Source organism: Poecile atricapillus, chromosome 4 (assembly GCF_030490865.1).
Source record: "Poecile atricapillus isolate bPoeAtr1 chromosome 4, bPoeAtr1.hap1, whole genome shotgun sequence".
NCBI classification, from domain to species: Eukaryota; Metazoa; Chordata; class Aves; order Passeriformes; family Paridae; genus Poecile; species Poecile atricapillus.
The window spans coordinates 22,426,612-22,453,454 of record NC_081252.1 but is presented as its reverse complement, the minus strand read 5'-3'; positions in this window follow the sequence as shown (position 1 = coordinate 22,453,454).

Genomic DNA, 26,843 nt, shown 5'->3' with positions numbered 1-26,843 from the left:
TGAAAGAGACCAGAAGTTGTTGGTGTGTTAGTCCTTTTCCTGTAAGACTTTTCTCACACTAACAGGATGCTCAGGTCACCCTGCAAGCAGTGTCTACTGCCCTGTGAAGGCAATGGGCCCCCCTTGATCCGTTCCAGCTGCCCAGCACTGACCAGCAGCTCTAGAGCAGTGCCCTGGCATTACCTGCTCTCCCTGAGGAATAAGAGGTTCCTTGATAGCATCTCACAAGCAGCAAATTAAAAGTGACCTGAACAATGGCCTGTTATCAGGGAGATGACATTTGTGGCCCTTTTCCCTGCATATATAAAGAAGACATTAATAAGAACAGGGCAGGGACTGGTGTAATGCAGCACAGATCCACTAAAATCAGTGAAATGAAGCCAAATGGGATGGACTGAGGATCTGGCCCTTTCCCAGGGACTTTTCTTTTTGTTCATTTGCTTGTAAAACAACTGCAACAAAAGTAAAATATAACCTGAATACAGGTCAGCTGCCAAACTAATACAGACTTCCCATAAATGACTGGAAGGATTTACAGACATAATCCGTGTACAGCAGAACTCAGCATTGCCATGGAAACAATTACATTCAAGGAGCAAAATGCAATTGATACCATCCATTCGAAAAGCATTTCAAACTTGTTATGCACTTAGAGTACAAGGAAATTAGTTTGCTAATTAACACACTATTCCCAGCCATTGTGTATTTTTTTTTCTAGTGGTGAGAGTGGTATTTGCTGCTTTGCTTTCCCTCCTAATGCTACCTCCAACAAACACATTTAGCTTAAATACAATATTTCGACATTTGTTTCAAGTCACGTAATAAAAGCTCAGACTGCAACTAGTCTTTATCCTTTCTTTTTCAGCCAATGCCTCCAATAGATCCTTTTTAATCTCCCCTAATGTTTCTAATGTAATGAATCCCATATATAATGACATTATAATGGTTAGAAAGTGCTTATGCAAGCCTTCCTGAAAGAAATAGACTTTAGACTCTTTAAACAAAAAGCTAAAACAACAATAACAAACCCCTCCAATAAAAACACCTTTTAATTAGCTACAGTTCTCAAGGCACTGTTTGATTACAAATTATGATTTCTAATATCCCAGTTCTGGTTTTGCATGAGGTCAGTCACTAATTTCCCCAAATCTGCAGCAGAAGAGCAGTTTAATGATCCCAAATGGCACCTAGTACTTGGAAATGCAATGCTGCTTGCATGTTAATAGAAAAAAAATTCTCTTCCTTATGACAATTTTAGCATAAGTTTCCAGAAACCACAGGCTACCAGGTGAGATTAATCATGTGGATGGTGCTCTCTCTTTGTGCCTTCAAGAAAAGGTACTTTGGTGTATTACACTTGAAAAATTCCAGCATAGCCAGTGAAAATACTTCAAGCCATGTAAATTCAGTACCATCTGTAGTTCAGGGGATCTCGTTTCACTCCACTGTCCTGAAGGCATTTAATCAAGCCACCTAAAAGGGACATGCCTTTGCTTAAATGTCTCCTTTAGCCACTTGACAGAGATAAAACTCCAGAGAGCAATTCAGATCTCAGCTGGGCTCATTGGCTCTCTGGAGGTTCTTCTGTCTCCTTTACCTACAGAGAGACTGCCGTTTGATTAACTCCTATGATGGGTAAGTCCAACCTAAAAGACCACATTAATGGAATAAATAATATTGCCTCCCCTTAATTTTGTAAGAAACTGAGGCCCTGAGAGATGCTGTGACCTGAGTTTTATTAAGCAGAGCAAAAGGAGCACGTTTCCAAATCTCTCATCCCAATGAATTCTGCAGGAATACAAGACTCACTCAGTTACAAATACTGATTTTGGCACCAGCTGAAATGAAACCAAGTCCCAGATTACTTCTATTTCTTCTTTTTCAGACTGCCACGTCCTGTCCTGAGCAGAACAGACCGCAGCAGCTTTTTAATCTGTGCACAAAGCAACAGCATGTTTCATTTCTTTCTTTTTCTCTTGTCTCAGACCTGCTGTCTGAGTGAGCATAAACCACTTCCAAGCTTCTCTCATTCATACACTGAGAATGTGTGAGAATACTGGTGAGCTGGAGAGAGCTGCATTAGCGACACTGCCAACAAACAGCACACTTAGGGACAAAAGCATGCTTCACTCCGAAATATTGGAGATATCCTATTAGAATAACACACCTCCTAGCCAAAACTGTGTCCCACTCCTCATCTTCAGGGAAAGAAGCACTGCCATGGGTCACTAAATACACCATTTCCGAGGGTACTACTGGCCCCTAAATGTGGCTGGAGTTGAATAAAATTCTCAGGTGTTCCCCGAAGTCCATTTTGCATGATGGAATCTAAAACCCGTATCTAAAGTTAAACCTACACCTAAGAGTTTTACTGGACTGAGATTTTGGTGCTTAGAGCACTAAGGCAGTCTTTTAGCAATTCCCAAACCAATTTGAGCTACTAGCTCCTTAGAAATGAACCAAACTAAAATCCAAAGTAACAAACAACATAAAAAAGTTCACTTGCTGCACTTCGCTGTATCACAAGGCCATAATCATCAAGGCATCTTTCAGGGTTATAAAGACATAATATAAAAGACAGAAAAGCAAATCAAGCTCCTGATCTGCACAAAATCCCTTTTTGATAAGACCTGTTTGCAGAACCAGGACTCAAGGCCAAAGAAATTCAGCTTTTCAGTCTTAAAACTGTAAACTTTTGAATAGCAACTAGAAGTACAAGAAATTCTGTTACATCTAATCATAAGATTACAGTTTGGAAGCTCAGCACCATACACGCGATAATGCTTTGAAAAGTCAGAAAAGGTAGACTGAAAGCAGCCTAATAATTTTCCTTTTACCCTGGCCAGACTACAGGAAAAGATGAGGATGACCATCCCTGACCTCAAGGATGATTCTCCCAGAGAATGGAGGAAAACATATAAACCCCCTAATAAAATCCTCATTTCCTGATTAATTTTGAATGTTGCAGAAAATGAGGCCAGCCTCACAGAGAGACTTGCTGGCCATACATGGTTAATGACCACATCCTGTCAGCTCCTCACTACATCTTGGCTGTGCTGGATGGTCCCAAATTTACTCCAAGATCCCAACAGCACCATCTCCCACATAGGATATTAAATGCAGTTTTCCATTCATCATGCCCCTAACCAACCAAACAAACAAAAAATAAATAAATAAAATAACAAACAAATAAAAATTTACCTCCAGCCATATTATCCTTCTGCTGAGATCCTGTTCTTTGAATGACAAACTTCTAGCTAATCATAAGGCACTACTTACGATTCTGTAACTCTCCCCCTACATGTAAAATCCTTGAAGACTAGAGCATATTTGCAATATATTGTGCCTCTCTTTGGGAGTCAAATGCTTCTCAGAGGTAACTAAATCGACAACTGTCCATAAACTTGGTGTCAAGCTTTGCCACTCAATTTAATTTACTTGCCTACAAAGACTGCCTTCCTGGGGATATCAATATGCAAGATTGAAAACAGTTGGTGAAACCAGAGGAAGAAAATGGACAGAATTAGAGTACTTTAGGTGTTTAACTTGCTTATGAAGCAGTCTCATTGTAACTACCCAGGGAAGGCACAAACCCCAAACGTGGAAGCAGACCTAAAAGAGAAAACAGCTAATACAGGAAAAGGAGGGATGCATTTAATGCCTCAGCAGCTTGACCTTTACAGTAGAGTAACAACAAAGCACAGTATCTCGCCTAAGGGAAGAAATAACGTGAGCTCTAAGCACAACCCAATACTCTGACCAGAAGCCTGATGACTCTTATACTTTAGAAGGCTGAAAAGGCCATTACAGGTCAACCAAAAAGTTCCCAAAATATTTACATTTGACCTTGCCCTTGGGCTCTACTTGCAGCTACAGAGCCCGAATATTTATTTCCCTGTATTCTGTAGTCAAGGAAAAAAAAAATCAAGTCATTGCTTCCATTGGTCTTATAATTGGCTGCTGCACATCCCAGAAAGGCTGCACTATGGGCTGCTCAATCCACATATCCTTGCCAGTGGCAGATGCATGGACAGCTCAGGGGGAAGCAGAGCCATCCAAACTGAGTGCCCTGGTCAGGGAATTTGCAACTCACCAGCTCTGTGGATTTCAGTAATATGTTCACATCATAGGACAGAGGCAGGGAAAGGATTCAGGAGCACAGGTTTTTAATAATTTTCTTCTCTCCCAAGGCAGAATTATTAGAGACTTAGAGCAGAGGCAGCTCCAGCTACTGCTTTTTGCACATCTGTAAATCGTCCTCTGTGTTCCTCTGTGAAGACTAAAGTAATGCCAATGTGTCAAGTCTGCAGCAGCTCTTATTGAAAACCTTCAAGGAAGAAGTCCTAAACTTCAAGGACATAGAAATCATCAGTAGCACCAACAGAAGCTCCATCAGTCATTTCAACTCCCCCTGCACAGCTGCAAATGGTACAAAACACATGTGTTGTGCTTCTTGCCAGTCTAAGGAAGAAGAATCTTCTGTTCTACCTCACGGGGCATGGCAGCACCAGTTTGTCATTGAATGACAAAGGACTTTGACAGGAAGGCTGAGCTGCACTCTTGGAGCCCGGCACAGGACCAGGGTGGGCCTGTTCTGAAAAGGGCACATGGCAACAGACTGTCTCCAGGGTATGGAGAAGATAGAAGAAGTTGAAGCACAATACTAAAACATGTAACATGCCACCTGCGTTCTTGGGATAGGACTCAGGTTGACAGGTGGCGACTTTTCTCTCCTCAGCAATTCAGAAGATGTGAAATTTTTAGTACAAAAAACATCAGGGAAAGGTCTTACTCAATTCCAGGAGGTGAAGAGATTGAGCTGACACCTAGGGAGAGTGTGTTCAGGTCTTCACAGCCTTCTTGAGCTGCAGGAAGCAGTCCACCCAGAGACTAGTTCTCAGTGGTGCAACTGAACACGCAATTGAATTTTCAAAATTATCTGTGTTCTCTTATCTAAAACTCAGATGCTGAGCCTCAGGTATGTGCTTAGGCTCCCTCTAAGGTCAATAAAGAAACAAGACAGGGGCATCCCTGATCCTCAGATTGTTGCTACACACATATTATGACCGATCAGCACAATTTTCAAGGCACCAAATTGACTTGCAGGCTTCAGTATCAGGGGCATCTTACAGGGTGCTTCAGAAAACAGCTCTCAAAGTAACAATTTTTGTCCTCACTGGAGTCTGGCCAGCTTGATGTCCTTGATATGGCAGGAAGTGCAAGGGCAGAGCGTCCTCTCCCAGGTAAGTGGTGAATTAATTGCTCCACAGACAGAAAATAATGTTTATTCCTGAGGTATCCTGGGCTTTCATTCCATTCCCATAATCCCAGCGTTCATACAATCACAGAGCTTTGCACAAAAGTGACAACAGTGGCTAAAACACAGGTCAGTCACCTGAATACTTTGCCTGCCACCAATCACTGCTCTTTGTTTCACTGAAGAAAAATTATGTCCTTACAATGAAACTTCTGGAACAAGCAGAAAAGTCTCACAATAATATTTTTTATTAACAGTTTCAAGATGTGATAGGAGTAACATTTCTTCAGCATTTAAGCTGCAGAATACTCCATCCAGGAGTGGGCTGAATGGCAGAAAATACATGATGAGATAAGTCTGAGGATATTTAAAGTTAGAAGGTGTCTAATTATCGCAATTAACAAGTTGGAGACAGCAGGATGGGAATGGGCAACTCAGCTTAACTGGACACCATCTGTTACCATCCAAATTTGGAGTTAAAAAGTCAACCTGATCTGCCAGGGTACTGCTAAACTAATGCACATCTGGGTCTTGAATAGCTCTTGAATATTTGAAAATAACCATTTCTCATTTTATCAGCTATTGGATTCTCCTTTCAAAAAAGTAGTTTGGTATCTTAAGGCACACATCTGCTGAATTAATATTTTAGCTTTCTTAAATGCAATTGTAGTCTTTTTACACAGGGGAAGGGCACTTTCCTAGCCCTGTATACCAAGCTCATGAAAGCCATCTACGCACAAGATTACAACAGTGTTTTCACTCAGCCAGTGTCCTCCTCCTCCTCCTCCTCTCCAACTATTTGAACTGCAATCATATCCTCTCAGCCAAAAAGTATTGCAGTTTCTTTGAAAGACTTAAAATACCTGTTCTATGAACCCTAACATTAATGACTAACAGATACCTTCAGTTATCTTTTTAAATCATTTTAGTAACTAATTCAGAGAAATGCAATTAAAAACTGAATCACACAAAGCAAGCACTGTTAAGGGATTAGAAGCTATCACACATATGAAACCAAAGAAGAAATCTTAGGATTTAGGTCTTACTCCTGCTACTCAGGATAGTGTGTTTTGCAACAGAAATTGCCCTGTCCTTCAAGAAGAATTCTGGTTCTTCTATCAGAAGCAGAAAGGAATAAAATATCATGACAGCCTCTCTATATCTCCAGGAACATTAATTTGAGGTCTGGCCTTGGTTAAGGACTATCCTTGGTTGTATCCCTGCATTAAGTTCTTGTTTACCTGAATGTTCTTGAAACTCCTTCACTGATTTTTGTCTTTTCTTCCATGTGATGCAATATGACCATGAACAGAGTCCATTGATATTTAAAAATCTTTCTTCCTTCGAATCATTTATTACTTGTTCAGTGAAAAAAATATATTATTTGCTCTGTCAAGTAATGAATCCTTCACGCTCCTGTAAAATAAAACAAGAGCTTCAGCAGTACTTCAGGCTGCTCCCTAAATTTCACTACCAGAACCTATCTTTTATTCCTCTTCACATAAATCACCCAGCTGATGTCTGAACACACACTGAAGAGCAAACAGGAGATACGTACCACTTTCCTGCATGCAGCCTGGATCAGCCCTCAATGTTAGCTCACAAGTAACTTCTGGTAAAAGAAAATCTAAACCTACTGCCACGTTTAGCCCTAAAAGTGGGGCAAACACTCTCCATTAGCCTCCGTTTCACCACAGTAAACTTTGGCTAATAAAGCAGCGTTGGGAAACCTTGATTCAACACTCACTTCCCCAAACTATTCAAATTGTCAGAAGACCCCCAACAATCTATACAGATGTCTCTCTCAAAACCCCTGTCTCTAGTTCAGCAAGCCTTGTAAAGGGTACCCTGTGTCTCTTCTGTGCCCTGGGCTCTGCTGGGATCAGCTCTGCGTGGGCACAGTAAAACCCCTCCAAAGCAGCCCTTGCTTGTGCTGTAGCATAAAGAGCCCAGAGGCTGCTAAACAAGGAAACACAAACATCTTAGCAGTGCTTTTATTTAATTGGCTTAGAATAGCATAAACAGTCTGTGGGAACATATTTCAGGGTAAAGTTAGCAAAGCCTTCAGGCAAACTATCGCCAGCAAGGGAGGAACACAGCCCAGTATCTTTGAACTTTGAGGGATAAACCACTAGGCAAGGACATCAAATTCCCATTTTGCCTTTCAGCCCCATCCTCCACAAGAGAGGGTGTGGAGAATAACCCTTGCCCATCGCTAACCCATGCTGCCTGGGGCCACCACAGCAACTGCTTTTGTGCATCTCTGCTCTGTCCCCACATCAAACAGGTGGTGTTTGGGGACTGAGAGGAAGACTGCTGCCACAACACAGTTAAGAGCAATTATCACACCCAAAGGAGTATAACGATACATAATCCATTTTTCTCCAATATTTGGGGAAAAAGAATAAGGAACAATGAATGAGAGAAAATACCATCCCTATTAATGCACACCTCAAAGTTATCTGTAAGCTCCACTTGCATCTAAAGAGGATAAACTAGACTTGCAATCTCTTCTAAGAGAGCAAGTCCCTGGGGAGCTTTTTCTTTTGTACTCTAAGTAGATGTCTTTGGGGGGGAATCACTCTTTCATGCCTAAATGTTTTTGTAGTATTATTTTGCAACAGGATTGCCGGAGTTACATTATTATTGTTCCTGAATTCTTCCTCTTCTCTCCTGGAATATTCCTCTGGGCAAGCTGTGGCTTACTTTGGACTTTTACAGAAGACATTCAGAGGCAGAGGAGATAAAAATCCAGTTAACAGGCAGTAAAGTGTAGCAGTGAAAAACAAGCCTTAAGGAATGCAATAGTTAAGCCAGGAGAAAACAGCACTGTTTTCTGTAGCAATTTAGGACCTTCATAAAAGTCAAGGGAGTCTAATAATGTGCTGCAATGGAGAGGGATGTAAAAGCAAAACATCTCTAAGCCGTACAAATAGCCTCATCCAGCTCTGTGTTTGTAGAGAGGGTCAGCCTGCCAGGCAGGCCAATACCAGACTTCAGCAACAGGCACACACCCGCCAGGCAGGCTCCTGGTACCGTGTGCCACAGTGGGATGAGCAGTGCCACCACCTTCCTGGCCCCACTCCTGCTGCACAGATCCAAGCAGTGGCAGGGGAAAGACATGGCAGCACAGCCAGCACAGCAGCTGAGGAACAGAGACCAGGAACTGGGACCTGCTGTCTGTCAAGCAGTGAGCCCGTGACATCTGCCATGCCGTGGGTAATTAGAGTTGTGTACAAATCTGGCTTCAGCTTATCCACTTGAGCTGAAAAAAGCAGGTTAGTTCATTGGTGAAAGCATTTTGTAAAGCCTTCAGCTTCATTTGTGCAAGACTTGGTGCAAACAGGGAAGATGTGGATGTGCTGAGATGCTTTGAAGGACAGTATGGGTAGGCACAGCAGTGACATGGTCTCCAACAGGCCCACCCAGACACTCTTTACCATAAATGAAGCCCGTACTGCTAGGTAAAAGCTAACTTGGACATAGATATATATGATATGTAATCCAACACCTGTACCTCAACATAAACCACACAGCAGAAGATCTCAATTTAGCTCCTGGTCTGTCACTGACAAGCTAAGTGTCCTTGAAAAAGTCACACAACTTTCCTAGACCTGTTTAAACTACAGAGCAGGGACAGGAAAGGCAGTCTGCTGTAATGGGACCTTGATCTTGACTGGGATTTCTGATGGGTCAATAATCCCAATAATAAACATTTCAGAAACCGAATTACCTAGAGTCATCCTCAGGCACTTTTCACATTGCATATGTATTTATTCTAATTTAGGCACCTACATGTTAACTGTAGGTGAAGGCATCACCTCGTGCTTTTATTACCCAAAGTCCAAAGAAACTGCACATCCTAAAAGCCACCTCATTGGATGAAAGAAGCTGAAACACAGAAGCTGGTAGAATGCCCTTAGCTATAAATCTGCATGGTAAAAACTGGTCTTTCTTTCCTCCAGTCAGTTCAAATTGGCTTTTATCTATATACTGAGAAACCCTGCTCCATACACAGTCTGAAGTAAAACATCCATGGTAGGCATTTGGAGCCTCCAGGGGCATTGATAACTGAAATAATTGGCATATTACCACCAGAGACTCAGAAAAGTCACCTTCCAACTACAATGGGTTGCTTCTGACAAAAGTCAACCGAGGCACATAATATCGTTGTTGCTCATTAGCTTTCCATTAATGATAAAATTTCTGATTTCAATATTTAATACACCTCAGAGATCACAGTGCATAATTTAATGTGCAAGCAGATAATTTGCTGATCAAGGTACATGTTTCATATTAAGGCAAATTGTTGCACACTTTGCTGATTAACACGCACTCATATATGAGCAAACTCTACCGCTCTCTTCTACCAGCAAAGCATTGTCCTCTCTGGAGTTTAGTTGACAGCTGAACCCTTTACATCTAATTCCTTTTACATTCAGTATAAAAGCTCTGTCATCTCTACTTGAGCTGTTTTCCATCCTGGCACACTCTTTCCTTCCACACACATCATTTCAGGACACCCTTGGTAATGGTAAAGTAGCCCATGTTGAGGTTGCTGTGTCACATGCCTCCCAGCATTATCTCCCTCTCAGCAGCTTATGGCTCCATAACTGAATCCACTCCTTGCCTGGAATTTTAGGCATGGAGAGCAGCAATTTGGGCAGGAACTATGCTTTGGGGATTTCTTTCATACTCAAGCATAAAGGCACCTGGATAAATGCTAGATATAAATTGCTTTCCAACTGGTATATTCAAGACTTTGTGGAAACATGAACATCACCCTAGAGCTTGACTAGGGCAGAATTCCAGGTGAAAACCAGAGACAGCAATTCAAAACCCTCACTTTGCTCCAGGGAGCATCAAAACCCAGGTAGCAAACCTCACAATAATTCAAAACCTAGAAGGGCAATTTTTCACTTTCCTGCTCTATTAATTCACATGTTTTCTTTTAGTGTGAAGAAAGAGCTTAGTCGATGGACAGCTGCTCCTAACCACTGAATGAAATGCAGGGGAAGGAAGCAGGCTAGGGCAGATACTCCTGAGTTATAGGCCAGTAGCATTTCAATAGATCTCACTAGTATTATCTGGGCTATATAACTTACAACTACTGCTGATCGGGATGATAAACATCCAAAACAATTTTATTTACACTGTAAAAATTGGACAGAATATCAGCAAGCTCTGCAAGTCCAGACAAAAGGCTAGGTTACTCCTGGAGATAACATCCCTCCCCTAAAAACAAGGATCAGACATCATAGGGTTTATGCTGAAACCACTCTGCAACATTTTGCGTGATCACTACCCATTAAGATATAGTTAAGCCCCTGTGAACCACTTAGCAAATTTTCCCCCCCAAGTATGAATTTGTCAAGATTTCTCAAGACCTCTGTATGCCTGAGATCCCAGAAGGTACCAGCAACTTGAAAAGGTTTTCATATTTCCTCTCTGTCTTCAAGCTCAGTCAAATTAATCGGACTATACTGGCTCAGCCAATCACACGGGCAGAAATTGAGCTGGCTATTAATGATTTTAAACAGAAGCAGCCCCTGGGCTAGAAGAGCTCCCAGTGGAGCACTGCTCCAAATTTTAGCAGAAGCCAAAGTTTTTGTAAATGTTTCACAAACTTTTTTTTTTTTTTCCCTTAACCTTTTCACTGCCAATTCCCCCCAAATGCTCTCTGTGGACAGCAATATTCCTTACCTTCCATCTGTGTGCAAAGTGACTGATCACACAGAATCATAGACATATTGTCCCTTTCCCTTCTTTCTGTTAAGGTACTTGGGAAACTTTTTTCTCCTGAGGATAGCTATAACTGAATGTTCTTCACACATGATTTCATATGACTATTAATCATGACAGGCTTTATCCTTTTATTATCACACCAGTCAAAGTTACTCTCCTTTCAAAGCCAAGGAAAGGCAATCTGTGTTCAGGAAAAGAGGTAGGAGACCCTAGCCACTCAGCAAGTATAAGAATAAACAAAGGAGGGGGAATTCATTTCCAAAACCCACAGACAGGTTTTCAACAGCTCACTAGTCTGGATATTTGCTTTGTTTGCCATCTAATTTTGGGTCAGACTAGGGGAACAGATCTGTTGTTCTTTGTTCCATATGCTGACTTTAAAATGCTGATGGTGCTGGGAAGTGGGGCCCAGGCTCCCCCACACCCTGCCAGCAGAGCATCCTACCCACCACATTACAAAGTCAGGTCCTTGTGTGTGGCCATCCCCTGCCCTCTCCTCTCAGTGTCTCCTGAGGATTTTGCTATGCCATGGCATTGCTGTGACACCAGACAGAGTATGTTCCTGCTCTGCCTGGTTATTCCTGGGAGGGGAAAATCCTCCCTTGTCTTGGTCTGACTGCTCAGGATCAGGAGTTTCTCTCTCACCAGTAGTGCATTAACACAAAAATTTCTTGTTTTTTCTAAAGTAAGACTACAGGCAATGCTCCTATAGCAGGTGATTTTCCCATAAACCTTGACACTCATTTATTTGTGTAGGCTGTGCACCCAGATTCAGCTGCCACAGAAGGAAATGTGCCTGGGCTGGCATGTCTTGCAACCTAGAATGGAAGAGACAGGGAGGCACAAACCTACATATGAAGGCAGAGCTCGCTCGAGTACTCCAGGCACACACACATACATTTTTGTCCTGCAAAAACAGGAACTATTTTAAAGAACTAGAAAGCCCATAGATCTCAATTCTTACCTGACTTTCCTGCACTCAACCATTATAACCGCAGACGCAGCAATCCTTACCTACTTCAGGAATGGCAAAGGGATTCTGATAAACCCAGCTACACTTCAGAGCAATGCCTCTCCAGCCAGTCCTTCTTGGTCATCTGTAGTGTACCACAAGGATAGTTTCTTCTACAACACTCTGAGAATCAGTGGAGGTACCTACATAAGAGCTTCAGCTCCCTCTACCCTCTGCAGATTGAGGGTTACCCCAGCCCTGTAAATCCCATAGATTTATAGTGTTACATTCTTCCCACACCTTGCACAACTAAAAGAACCTCTCCCATTTATTACTAGTGACTCTATTTCCCTCCTACTAGGATGCTAGAATCAAAAAAGTAAGCATACCACTAGAGCTATCAAGTTCTCCAGAGTCCAGATCCATCCAAACATTCAGGCATCCACTTTCCACTAGCAACAGACTCTTACTCCTACAGGAGACAGAGGGCACTGGAGCACAGCAGTGCAACCACCCGTCAGTCTGAGCTATCCCTCCCTCCTGCTGTGCCAGCTTAAGTTCAATGTTTTGCAGGTGTCTGCACAGCAGCAGTCTTCCAACTAAACCACTCTCCAAACCTCTTAAAGTCAGGGATTTTAGGTTTTGAAACCTTAAATGCAAAAAGTGCACTTCACAACAGCTCCTGTGGGTATTATAAGGAGCAAAAAATGCTTTTAAGCGCTCTTAAGAGAGAAGAAAATGACAATGAAATTGAGAGGAAATGGAGAAAAGGATAATCACGCCACAAGTTGCTGCTCTCATCTCCCAACTCCTTCCAAGGCAGCAAGAACCCAGGCAGCCGGCAACAGCTGCCACCCGATTAAACTTAACAATTTACAGGTGCTCGGAGGGAGCACTTGCGAGCAATTAGCCGAGCAAATTCACTTACTTGAAGATGCAGGGCCGCCTCGGCTGCTGCAGTCTGGCTGTGCTCTGCTGCCTCCGCCAAGTGGAGGACTGCCAAGTGCCTCCCGGTGAGGGGCTGGCGTGCGGGTGCTAAGCGAGCTGGGAAAGCCTTGCTCCGCACCAGGATCCTGCAAGGGATTCTACAGCTGTACGGGAAGGGAAAATGGGATTTTCTAACTCTGCAACTGCTCTCTGCCCATGGAGGGGATGGGTGCAGTCCATCAGGCCCGGAGGAAAAATACCATCCCTGCAGCTGCTCCCACTCTGGCCTTCAACCCCAGAGCCTTCCGTCTCCTTCATGTCTTTTCCATGCCTATTGTAACGGCCTCTCCTTGCTTCTATTACTTGACAAAAATGTTAATCAGCAACAATAAGCACTGTCTAGCCAAGACATGGCTACAGTGAGACCACATCTTATCAATTCTTTGCTTACTCGAACTGGAACATGGATAGTTTGCAGAACAGTCTTCCATTTACTCCTTCCTGATGAAACTCCATCCGAGTGATTTAGGAATCAGACAAAAGAAAGCTGGGATGATTGTGATTGTTTCCACTGTGGAATAAATAAATAAGAACACTTCAAAATACGTTGTCTCTCTTTGTGCTACTCTTTCTCTTCCAGTTAATCTCATTAATACAAATTGGGGAGTTTCTCTTGCAGTTAAAAAGGTGTATTCTAACACATAGAAAAGAAATAAACAAAGTATTTTGCTTCAGATCTCAGCTGCAGTCAATTTATTCTTTGAGCCTCTTAACTTAAAAACCATAAGGCTTTTGTGTCTTTCCCTGTATCAAAGCCACACACAAATTGAAACAGCCCCTGCTTGCATCCACTCAAATTCAGTAACACCACTGCTCTCATTTCACAATTACCCGAAAATACTTCTGTATTCTCTTTGTTTCTACCTGTTTCTTTATTCCCATCTTCCAATTAAACAGCAGAAAGATTCAAAGTACCTTCTCTAATTGAGGGTAATCCAAAATGAAAGTTAGCTTGAAGGCTGAAATCAAAGAGCTGAACAGGATATCTTTACTTACACCAAACAGTCCCACGATAGCATCTAGGAGAAATGATGGCTTTCCTCCATAAAAGCCAGGGTCATACTTGCTGTATAGGAATACAAAGCCACAGAGTGCAGTGCAATAAAAAATTGGAGTATAATCCTCAGCTACTGCAAATTGGCATCCTACTCTTTGGTGTATGCTCAGTGACAATGTTCCCTGTGCTCAGAAATGTCATTTTCCACTGAGAATTCCTCAAGCTGGGCAAGTGTGGCACCTGAGGGTAAGATGAGAGGGACTGATGTCAGAAACTCCTTGCTAAGTCAGTGTTTTATTTAACATGATAATTGGAGCAAATATCACAGAGACTTTGGATGATGTTGCAAATTTAAACCAGCCTGGAAGCACTTAAATTTCATGTTTAAAATTGTCAGCACTCAGGAAACTGGCTATGATGCTCTTTTGAATGTCTTGTTAGCAGCTTTAGGAGGAACCTGGTTCTTGGTCTCTGTGCAGTGGTGATTTCCTCAATGAAGAGTATGTCCCAAGGGCAAATACCTCTCTGAAGCCAGCAGAGATGTGGGTTGTTAACAACAGCAGAGCCACCCACAAATCCATAAAGGGCCAAAATTAAGAATTTCATGTCCCTGAACTCCTACAAACTATGAAGAGGACAATGACCAAGACCTGTATAAGTATGTGCCTTCATTAGACACCTGAAGATACTGGATGGATCCAGATGAGGTGCATGGGAACTGCTAAATTTAGCAGTAATGCTGCCTGGCTGTGGAATAACAGGAGAGCAACAAAGAGTGAAGATTTCTGCCCTTTCTGCTGTAACTTACTCAAAGAATTTTGGACTGCCTTAGCTATGGCAAGCAGTCACACACTGCAAGAGCATTTTCATGTGCTCCAGCTCGATTTATTTTGAGATCCAAAAATCAGATGATGGTTTCTCATATTGTAACTCTTAACTGAGTGGTAACCCTGCAGCTTCACCTCCTATTTTCATTCTAGCTGCTGTTTATTGCCAGAATCCCAGCATAAAACCCTTGCTTTATGACACACCAATTCATGCCTAGATTAAGCCTTAGGCCACTTGAGGTATTACAGAAAGATAACATCCATTGAGAGATGCATAGGCTTAGTCACCCAATAAACAACATTTTTACCAGCTAGGCATCACACCCTTATCAGATTATGCCTTATGCATTGTATTCTCTAGTCTGCAAGTGCTTTTCTGGGATCAATTAGAAGTAGCATTAGAGGCAAGAAAAAATCCTTGCTAAGGAATTTCACCACTAGAAGGATTTCTTGGCTGCAAATCAGCGATGTTGTTAAAACCAGGTATGCTTTAAGGAGACCAGCAACTCATATTATTTGAGACATCCCCCTAAACTCAATTGGGCACTGCAGTTTATTCCAGAGCACTCAATCCATGATATAACTTCTGTGCAAATAGCAGAGAGCCAGGAGAGGGTGCTCAACAATAAGCAGAAGATCCTGTACACGGATCAAGCCCAGCCAAAGCCACTGAATGGCACCGACATGGAGAACAGAGGACTGCTGAATTAATATTTTAATGTTTTCAAAGGGAGTTTAATTGAGCTCTTTAAAAAACCTTTTAGAATACAGACAAGTCCACTGGATAAAATTTAAAAATGTGGGATTCTGCCTGCCAGACTTTAAGCATAAAGAATTAAGATTTCACCCAAATCCTGTGTGTCCTGCCAGCAAAGGTGATGAAAGTCTCAGGTCAGTCCACAGAAAACATCAAGCATGGAGATCTTGAGGAATCTGAATTAGTGGAATTTGAGCTTAACTTGCTTGGACAAAAATATTATGTCCTAATGCCCAAAAGTACTGAGATGCTCGAGGTTTTTGGTCAAGCAAAGTCTTCACTGCTTTTCTTTTTCAAATTTTGAACAAATTGATGCTAACTGGAATAAATCTGTGGCTTTCAACATTTGATAAATAAGCTGGTACTTTTTCAGTACAGGAAATACCACCTTTTTTTAGGGAGATTTTAAAACAGAGGAAAAAAAATTGTTGCTTTTGACATTGAAATATCCGATTAGAAATAATTACTATTATTATGGTCATTGTCTTTAAAAATTATTCTTCAGCAAGAAAGGCAGAACCTTAGGTGTCCACACAGCTCCTGCAGGAGGCAGGCATGTACCAGGACTCCAAGTAAAGGTTGTATCTCTGCAATGTTGATCTGTGAGGCTGAGCAGGATGGGAATCTGAAGCTATGGGGTTACTAATGGCACATCCTTTATCTTGCTAACTACAAAGGTTATTTTGCAGTCTGTGTTGTTTCTAGCAAAAAAAGCTATGTGGCATTACATTTGCCATAGCAGAATAAGAAGGGGGAGAAAAAAAACAATGAAAGACATGTGAATTTATCAATTAAAATTTGAAGCAGGACTTTTTCATGGAGTCTGCTGTCACAGCTGATCAAATTGGAAAACAGTGAAAATTTAGGCTCTCTGGACTGAGTAAATAACTGTAATTTGGATTTAAATGACATGGGAATCAAAAGTTGAGTCTATTTTCTGATTCTGTAGCTCTGCTTTTCCTCATTGTTTCTTCTTGAGCCTCCTACTGTTTATAAAATTAAAAAATCAAGCTGAGCTGAATGTCCAATGTCTTCACTATGATTGAATCTCTCTTTCTGTGAATGTGATTGACAGCAACAGAAAAGAATGTTTTCCTTGGCTAACAAACACTCACTTTGGCTTCATTTCATCTGTCTTTGCATGGGATCATTCAGCCCTTGAAAAGAACACCACTGGGAATGACCTACTTGCTGGTAACCTCCTAGTAACTTAGATATTCAAACCAGTTCTGCCAGAGAAGTGATGGAAGAATTTCATCCCTGATGCTTGCAAGATAGTTCTGGAAAATGGTAAAACACCTCTTGAACCTATTTGGCAAAGTCCCTGTGCGAGGTTAAAGGTCCTTGTTCACTTTATTGTCTGTGCAGGGGGGGAAAGAAGATCCACATAGAAATTGTTTACAACAGCAGTTTTAATTCACTGTAACTTTCAAGCCCTCTGTGGCATTATGATTGTTTTATTCGCATGTGTGGAAGAGGAGAGACAGATAATATTGGTGCACTATCTGAACAACATCCACCAACAAAAGTCATCTGATGACTTTTGAAGCCATATACTGCAAAATCTGGTGTCTGTACTGGGCTGTTTTAAACAGGATAAATGAGACACAGAAGTGAGATAAGTTCTTCTTGCATATGCTAACCAACCAGTATCTCCCAATTAAACCAGTTAAGGGTAAAATACCAAGAAAAAGCCAAAAATCCTAACACAAGAAGAAAAAGAAAAAACACAAAAAAAACAACTCAAAAATCCAGGAATACTGCATTCTCTTTAGTCTCTATCATTTTTACTTAAGGGATCTCAGTTGATATTACTGCTTAGTGCTTTAGGAAATCTGGCTATTTAAACCTTTATATATGAACTTCCTCATACATGCTGAAATATATCCCTATAAAGACACTGGTGGTGGAGTGAAAGGCTGATTCCCACAGAGAAACATTATTATGCCTTATTGAGAGATAACAGAGTTATCTCTGGGCTAACAGTACATACAAGGCAGCACAATTATACTGGAAACCAAGGGAGGCAGAGCTCCCTTTGCTTTGGCAGCCCAGTGCCCAGGCAGAGGACTTGCAAACTCTGAGGAAGAGGGAACTGAAGGCAAACCACCTTTTTTTTTTTTTCTCTGAAAAGTATCCAAAAACAATTTGATTCAAAGTGTAGTCAATGCTTGAGGAAAGTTGGAAAAAATGAGGGAAATATTAATGGCAAGGCTGTATTTCAGTACATGCTCTTGTTTTTCTTCAGGTGTGTTTTACTGGCCCAAATGTTATGGTGTGAGAAAGTCCACAAGAACACAGGGATGGATGGATGGATGGATGGATGGATGGATGGATGGATGGATGGATGGATGGAAAAGATTGCACAGAGTGCAATTTTTGAGTTGGGGAGAGTAAGCTGTAGAGAGTGTGAACGTGAAAAATGCTGACAGGGTAAGATGGTGGTGGCAAGACAATACTCAGGGAATGTAAACTCTGCAACATCAAGAAACAACCCTGGTCCAAGGAGAAATGGAAGATGATGTCCCCATCCTACAGCTTGGCCAGTAAAGACTTCGGATGTTTAACTGGAGTAGTAAATGGATTAATGCTCAGACTGAATAGTTCTGTTAGGTGCATTAAACTATAAGGAATGCTTTCTGTTTTTCACTTATTAATATCCTGTATGTACACAGAGTAACCCAGAGAACAACAATTATGACACATGCAAGAGAACTACATACAAGTTTAGTGGAAAAGACAAAAATATGCTAGACTCATAAATTCTAGATTTCTTGATAATCTTCAGATGTAATCAGACAGCAACTAGTTATCTCTGTATTTTCTTCCTGGAAGAAGGCTGGATCAGTAGTAGATGGATATTTGCCATCTATTTTCAAAATCTCTGAAGATCATCTTAAATACTCAGGTCAACAGGATCCTTACCTGTTTGCTAATATTGACAACCACAATTCTTTGATGCAGAGCTTTAATTGAATTAGATGCTTCAGCAATCACTGATTCATCATTCTAATACTCAGTGCAACTCAAATGAAAAATCTGCAGGTTTCCAGTCCTTCAGAGGTGGCCTTACTAGGACAAAGATTCCGTCCATCCCAGAAGCTATTAAAGATACAAACATCATGGGACTGAATAATTTTTATGTGACTGCTGGAACACCAGCCTGAATTAGGGCTGTATTTACATAAATCAGTGTGGTAATGGTCTTCTCCGCCTTCTTTTTTTATAGTTAAAAAGAGAAAGAGGAAATGAGAGAAAGGAGATGTTGAAAAAGGAGCTGCAGTGACATTAAATGGAATAATTTTGTGCTGCTACAAATCTGTGTCTAAGCACTAATGACAAGCTATGGATATATATACAAACAGCCCTAATAAAAACAACCCCAAAACAACAACTCTATTCCAATCACAGTAAAACATTCAATATCCAATGCTACCAATTCAATCATAAAAGCTTTCAGCCTTAATTTGTAATGCTGGACTCATTACTCCTAAGTGCTCTTCCTATTGTCTTATAATTGTGTTTCTCGGGTAGCTTTGGTCACACCATGGCCAGGTTCTTCAAACATGACTCAAAGATCAAGGTGAGGGTGAAAACTTCTCTCCTTTTCTTTCTACATACGCTAAAAAATCCAAAATTCAGCTTGTTCTTGCTTCTTTTTCAAGGCAGTATAGTCTCCAGCAGTTCCACCTGGGAACAATCAAATCCCAGCCACCAAAACTCCCCACTTAGGTATCTGAAAGCAGATGCACTGGGCACTGAGCCATTTCCAAGTCTGGCCCACCACCAACTGCAGGGCTATTCATGGCAATATGATTCATAACAATAAACGTTTTTGAAGTGCTTCTCATTAAATTATCCGCACAAGCTGATGGTAATTCCTCTGTGATGTGGAACAAGGCTTTGCAATGCTGGGACCTGGCTAAGTGCAGTGCAGAGGAACAGGCAGGCTTCACATAGATTTTTGTGGCAAACTGCATGCCTTGTTTCCCGCAGCAAGACCCTGAGGCAGCTAGTGAGGATCATGAGTCTGGGGGCTGAGGTGCAGGATCACTTCGCTGAACTTGTACCTAAAATTCTTCCCCTTCTCTGCATGCTTTTCTGTGAAAAACAACAAAAAAAAAAAGCTTCAGCAAGCATTAGGCCCTAAATAGCTCTGGTTTTGGCATTTTCAATAAGGATAAACAAGGAAGGCACTATCTGCCACAGGCTCATGGAAATGAAGTGTGGAATTCCTGTCCCCTCCATCATGCCTTAGTCCTCTGCACTCAATAAAGCTGTATTTCAAGATCTTGCTATAGACATAAATGCTCAGTCTCATAGCATCTTTAGAAGGATATGTAATGATATATGCTCACATGAAAACCTCTAAATTCCTTGACTGCAAGGAGTTTTATAGCTTGCAAGTATGGTACTATTATATACTGCATGTCATACCAGGATACCAGAGTTTGAAGTGTTGCTACCAGCCTCGTCTAGCATAACATATTGGCCCTTAATCTGGTTCCCCCACGAGGAGCCCTACTATCATGTCCACATATAATCAGACCTGTGCAGCTGCCTACATGTTCTTTTTAATTGGATTGAAGTTAATCACAGTAGGATTAATTTGAAGAGATCAAGGAAACAGAGTGATATTTTGTGGAAAGCAGATGGTTTCTTCTGGATGAAATAAAGCTCTGAAAGCCATAGGAAGTGTTTAACTTCACAGGTTTACCAAGATTAAGAGCTCAGGGATTCTGTAACTTAAATATAATATATTTAATCACATTTATGCCATGTCAGTGAAAGAAACCTTTGGAAACTTACTGCATGGTTTTCAAAAGGAAGGGGGTTACTGACAGATACTGGCATCTGACAATTGTCCAGCACTCCTCTGAAGGGAGAAATGAAAACACGTGTCCAACTCTGGCATAATTATTCCCAAGCAAACTAAAGTTAAGCACTACTGTTTTCATGAGAACCTAGAGCATCCTGCCTCTCCAAATGGCATAACACGTGTCATTGTTGAAAACTAACCATAATAAATGGACTGGTAGTTCAGCACTGAACTGTGAATTTTGATTGAATTGTGATTTTGGCTGTTTCCTTTTTGCCCTCCAAACAGGGTTTTTGTAAAGGAATTGCTTATCAAAGCACAAAGTACACATTAGGTAACTAAAATTTAACCAACCACCTAACACCTTGAGCACTTTTAAAAATATGGACTTAAAAAAGTTAAAACACTCTTGAAGAAGCATTTCATTAACAAGCTGCAATTCTTTTTCCATCTCTCACACATATATGTAAAATACATTGGCACATTCCCATGCTCAAACACAAACAGACATCTTGATTTCTCTACAAACTCAGACCTTGCTGAAGTACCATAATTTGCATAATTTGTATGTGATATACATGTTAAGCAGGAAAGAAGAATGTCACTACAATGAGGATGTAAACTAGATGAAACTGAGCCAGGAATAGCCAGAGCAGGTCTGCAGAGCAAGGGAAATGGGAGTCTCTGGAAAACACGTGCAGGTGTGTCCCTCAAACTTCAGAAAGGAGAGTTTTCTAAACTTTCACTTCTAAGAGCACTGAACAGCAATGGTTACTTTGCCCTTTGGAAACAGAATCTTGACTTGAGAAGCCTGCCCACTGTAATTATATCCAATTATCTTGTGTAGGGCTATTAAATAACATACACCACTAGTATTAGCAGGTTCAGAATTCCATTAGGGTGAAATGCATTCCTTCATCCCAAACTTCTAATCAGAGCTTCCATATGATACAAGAAACTTTCCTGCAGATGTGTCTGCTCATCTTTCACTTACATTAAGTACTACAGCCTCCATTATCATAGTAGCTAAGAGCCTCATAAATGGCCATAATTTTGCTTTCACAAAAAAAAAAACCCAAAAAACCAAGAGGTCAGTAGTCAGTATTCCCTATTTAGAGCCAAGAAATAAGAGAGTTGACATGCTAGTGCCAGAGCAGATCCTCACCTCTTTTGTGCCTGCAAAACTAAAAGAAGGTGGAAGAACAACAGACTCTGGAAAAGGGAAAATGGAAAGTCACATGTAGAGAAGGTGGCACAGCATTAAGACCACCAGGTTACTTCTGTACACCCAGAGGTTTGCAGTGCACACACCCTACTTAACAGCTACAACTTTAAACAGAGAAGGCTACAAGAAAGATTGTATTAGATACATTAGATGTATTTTAATCTGCTTTAAATCTAACATAACTATTCCTTTGCTATAAGCATCTCTCATTTAAACCCCGGGGTCTAGTTCTCCTCCCATTATATGCATTTATTAAACATTTCATAATCTGCTAGTGCTGAGAGGCAATTTAGGGCAGGACCTCATAGTGATTATCACTTAGTGCAAAGGAGCTTATTACTTTACACCCACACTCCAGAGCAGTCACTAGAGATATGGCAGAATTTATATCTGCTGAAAGTAAAGCTTACTTATGGATATTAATAGATACACAATCATATTTTCCAGTTAGATTTACCTAGCTACAAACTTGTTCTATTGTAAAGTTTTCCTTTTCATCATGTAATTAAATGTGATATATATGATGCTGAAGGTAGTTACAACATTGTATATATTACCTTTCTGACAAACTAAGAGATATGCTGCTAATAGCTAAGTATATTTACTCTACAATTGTTATAAATCCTGCAGGAAAACATTTGGTTGTATTATCATTTAATTACATATATGAAAAAGAATAATTAGGTGGTTACCTTGTAACTAAAACATAATTAGAAGGCGACTGTACAGATCACTTTGGGTTTATCCCAGAAACAACAGCCCTTTTACTCACAGTTCACAGATTAATTAATTTGGAGAGTACTAGAATCAGCAGCTAGAAAACAAGATTCCTATACTTGGTCCTGAATTCAAGCAGCTACTTCAGCCGCAAGCAAAAATCCTGTCACCCCACCTCCTCTTCCCAAAAGACTGCAAGCTCTGTGGGACAGTATAGTGCAGTATATACTTGTACTTTGCACAGCTCAAAAGCTGAGGACTCTGTAAACTAGCAGTTAAAATTTCCTTGAATGGTACCTTTCCATATTTATGATTTCTTCTAAAATTATGGCCTACAAAGTGTACCATTCCCTGTAAGTCGAAACAAACTGGAGCTGTTCCTAATGATGATAGTAGAGAGGCTTTCTCAGCAGATCTGCTTGTATTCAGGCTGCAAAAGCTCTCAGAGGAGGATGAAAGAGTTAATTTAGAAAGGAAGGATCAGAGTGAAAAAAAAAAAGTAGAGTATAAATGAGTGATTAGGGGAAAAAAATGAGAGATCAATTTTATAAAGGGAATTGTATTTAAATGCCAACTTCCTCCAGCTGCCTGCATAATTCATGTAATACCTCTAGCCCATACATGTCAGCTGATATTTGTACCTGTTTAAAGACATTAATCACACACCAGAAAAGTCAGTTATTGTATTAAAATAAAGATTGGATAGAAAATGAAAATAACAGATACTGAGCAGAAAGAACGTTGACTTTGATGCCAAGGCACCACAGCCGTAGGTGGATGGAGAATCTGACCTTCATTCTGTACCAGAAACAAGCGGTGCCATTTTAGAGGATGTCATTTTATATATAGTCTCTGGGCAAATTTTTGGTATAATTTCAGTTTTAAAAAATAAAAATTAAACTAATTTGAAATTAATGACTTTTCAAAGTTGATTTTCCTGAGGAAAAAAAAAAAACAACCCACTTTTAAAAAGGAAGTTTCAGAGCATGAAAATTAGGCATCCAATGCCATTACAAGAAAAAAAAAAATAATTGAAAATGTCCTTTTGATTTCTGAAAAGCTGCAAGAAAACATGCTTATGTTGAAATAAAATAAAACAAAACAAATCCCACTGAATTCAGTGAGCATTAAGTCACATTTTTTGGGGTAGTCCATGTATCCCAAGTTCTGAAACACCCATAGATGAGAAAAGATAAACTCCATCATATTGTCAGCTTCTTACTACCCACGCTCCCATTTTATTTCTCAAATACGTAAGTTAGGATGGTTGGTACCTACAAGTAGTGCCAGACCCCGAGTTGCCTGTAGTGTCTGCAGCTTGGGAATGGGCACATGGATACCCTGGGATGCTGCAGCCAGGCCTTACACCCAGTGTTCTCAGAGGATGCAGCTTGTCCTGCAGCACCCCAATCTGCTCATCACTGCTCGTCCCTTCAACACAGGAGAGAAAAACCAGCTCAGTTATGTCTCAGAAGCAGGTGTGTTTCACAGAGCTCTCTAGGTTCTCGCTCAGCTGCTTGTACAATTTGCCATCTCCTGTCCCCTGTATGGTGAGCACCCCAATCTCTCCACATGAGCAAATACAATAGGACAGAGTAAGAACATTTAGTAGTCAATTCTGCATGCTGCAACAAGTTGCTTCCCCTTGATTGCTCCTTTTGTGTTAAGAGCTTGTCCTTCGCAAATCTCTAAGGCAGAGAAATTCACAGCTAATCAGTGTGCTAATGAACAGTTGTTCTGTTAATAAAAATTTTCAGAAACTTGCAAAGAAAAAGGCAGCTTTACAAATGAGCCTTCCTCTTCAGCTAGAGCTGCCATTCAGCTCAAGAGGCACAAAACAGCACTTCAACAGTGCTTAAACTTTACTACTTCAACAGTTCACTTCTTCCTCCCCAGAATCATAAACCAATTAAAAACGTTGCCAAAGAATTTACCAAGGACAACCAAGTCAATCCTATGGTTATTACCACCATAAAGTCACACCTGAGGAGTTCCGGTGGGAAGGGAGCCTGCTGTGCCATGGACTGCCCAGGGCACGGCAAGGGTCTCCACTCCTGCCAGGGCCAGTCCACTGTGCCTGGTGGTGCCGACCAAGGAGCTCCCACGCTGGGATGCGGGGCAGCCACATCACTCGGGTCTCTGCAAGCTCATCCAAAGCAGTGATGGAGATGCAGTGCCCCTGCTTGGGGTGCTGGCATTTTCAGCCTCCCAAGCAGGAACTGGGTCCTTTCAAGCAATTTCTGTCGGTGTTGACACCAAACTCATCTCAGCCACAGGTATGAGGCAGCAAAAACAACCAAGGAGAACTGGAATTGAAGAATATGCATTTGCACTGTGACTGCAAAGTCCTTGGTGATTCCCTGAAGAAATAAGACTCCAGAGATGGGAACTGCTCCCTTGACTACAGATGGGAAAATTATTTTGGTGAATACCACAGCTGTAGAAAGCCCAGCATATTAATATTTAAAAACATGGGGGAGTAAGGGAGAAGCAAAAAGGAGGATGGAAAAACAGGAAATGAAAAGGCCATGTAACCACAGAGAAAACAAAGAGCAGGTGAGGGCAGCAGAAAAGCTGACAATCCGTTTATGCCAAAGTGATTATCAGTGACTCTTTATTTTTTTAGGGGATTGGGGATTGTTTAAAATGCATTGCCTGGTTTTTTAATACCTCAGAAATTTCCTCTGTCTTGCTGCCCTTGATGACAGACAGCCCCTGGGCAATGACAGAAAAGCCCATCTTTGTCCCACAAAGCAAAGCTCTCTCCTTGCCAACATGGTTCCAGTGAAATCCCCCTCTGCTAGAGGACTTGGCCAGGACACTCAGGCCACCTGGACAGCAAGATTTGCGGAGACTTTGACATGTATGGTATGCCAATCTCAGACAGCATGTGTGTAGAAACAGGGAAATCCTATTCCCAGCCTGGTTCCTTTGACAGCTATTCGTGAAGCATTTAATAATCAAGGGACTACATGTCCTACCAAAGTCCTCTGGCAAAGAAAAACAGAATTTGTACTTGGTATTATTTCAGATGTGAAGTTATAAGCTGCTTTTGTGCAGTATTAAGTAAATAGTTAAGGACAAAGCAGTTTTTAACAAAAAGAGGTAGTGAGATACTCACGGATTAGTTTTGCACTTCAGCAAGCCTCAAAGAATTGTCTATAATATCTCCCCATTCTCAGGATGTAGCTTTTTCTTTTCAATGAGTCTGTCACCTCCTGTCAGCATCCCCTCTGCCTTCCTTCATCCTCTTAATTAATGACTGTGAGCTCTGCCTTTGTTCTCTCCATTCGGCTTTAAGCTAGAGAAATTAAATCGAAGGAATCCTCCAGAAGGCTTTGTACCTGCACATGAAGGTGTCATAAATAGCTTGTTAATGATTTGAGAAGTGACTAATAAGTAGCTACACTGGGTAACCTTTCAGCATGCTGAATATTTTGCTAAAAACGTAATCGTTTCAAATAGGGGATAGTTTAGTACCAGCATGGAACCCTGCAAATTGAAACTCATACCGACAATGTTGCTCCCGTGGGCCTCAGTGACCCAGAGGCTTCACCCCAGGTGTCAGTACTGGGGCACAGCCAGGAATGAGGGGCAAATTAAGTCAAGGGCCAAAGCCTAAGGCAGATGTTAGGCCTAAACTCATTAAGTTTCCTTAGCAGAAAGCCCTGCAAATAAACCAATCCAGTCCAAATACTTCAGCTAAAAATAATTTTCATCCTCAAGGAATGCCCCCTGCAGTGATTTTAAACCCAGCTGGAGATGAAACACCACACAGCTGTTCGCTCAGCCCTCCTTTCCTTCACCCCCACCCTATGGAATGGGAAGGAGGATCAAGACTTGTAAAACTTGTAGGTCAATGTAAGAACAGTTTAATGGCTGAAAATAAAGTAAAATACAATAATAAGTGTAAATAATGATAATACAAAGGAGAAAAACCTAATGACGATGATGCACACTATTTCTCACCATCCGCTGACTGATGACGGATCCCCCTTCTCAATCTCAGATCAGCCACTTCCAGGTAACTCCCCCAGTTTACATACAGGGCATGACATTCTGTGCTGTGGAATATCCTTGTGGTCAGTTTGAGTCACCTGCCCTGGACACATTCCCTCCCAATTTCTTTTGCAAACCTCCTCACTGGCAGAGCATGAGACAAGGAAAAAAAAAATTCTTGACTTAGTGTTGCCGCTGGATACGAATAGATCACACAGACACAGGTCGAGGTGTGGTGAAAGGAAGAGCAAGTTTATTTTTCCTCCCAGGATTTATAGGTTTCTGACTATGGCCAGGGATTGGATGGTCAGGATAACACTTTCCCACTCCACTGGCCATGAGAGATGTCTATCACAAGATGGGTAACAGAAGGAATGTACACATATCTCTATGTTTATAGTTACTGTCCTGGGAAAGTCTTAGAAAACCATGTCAGCAAGCTCAGAAGCTGAGTTTTCAGGGTGACAACTTAGGATAAACACAACTTAGTAAAAACCCATAGCATCAATACCATTCTCACTCTGAATCCAAAATACAGCACTGCAACAGCTCTTGAGAAGA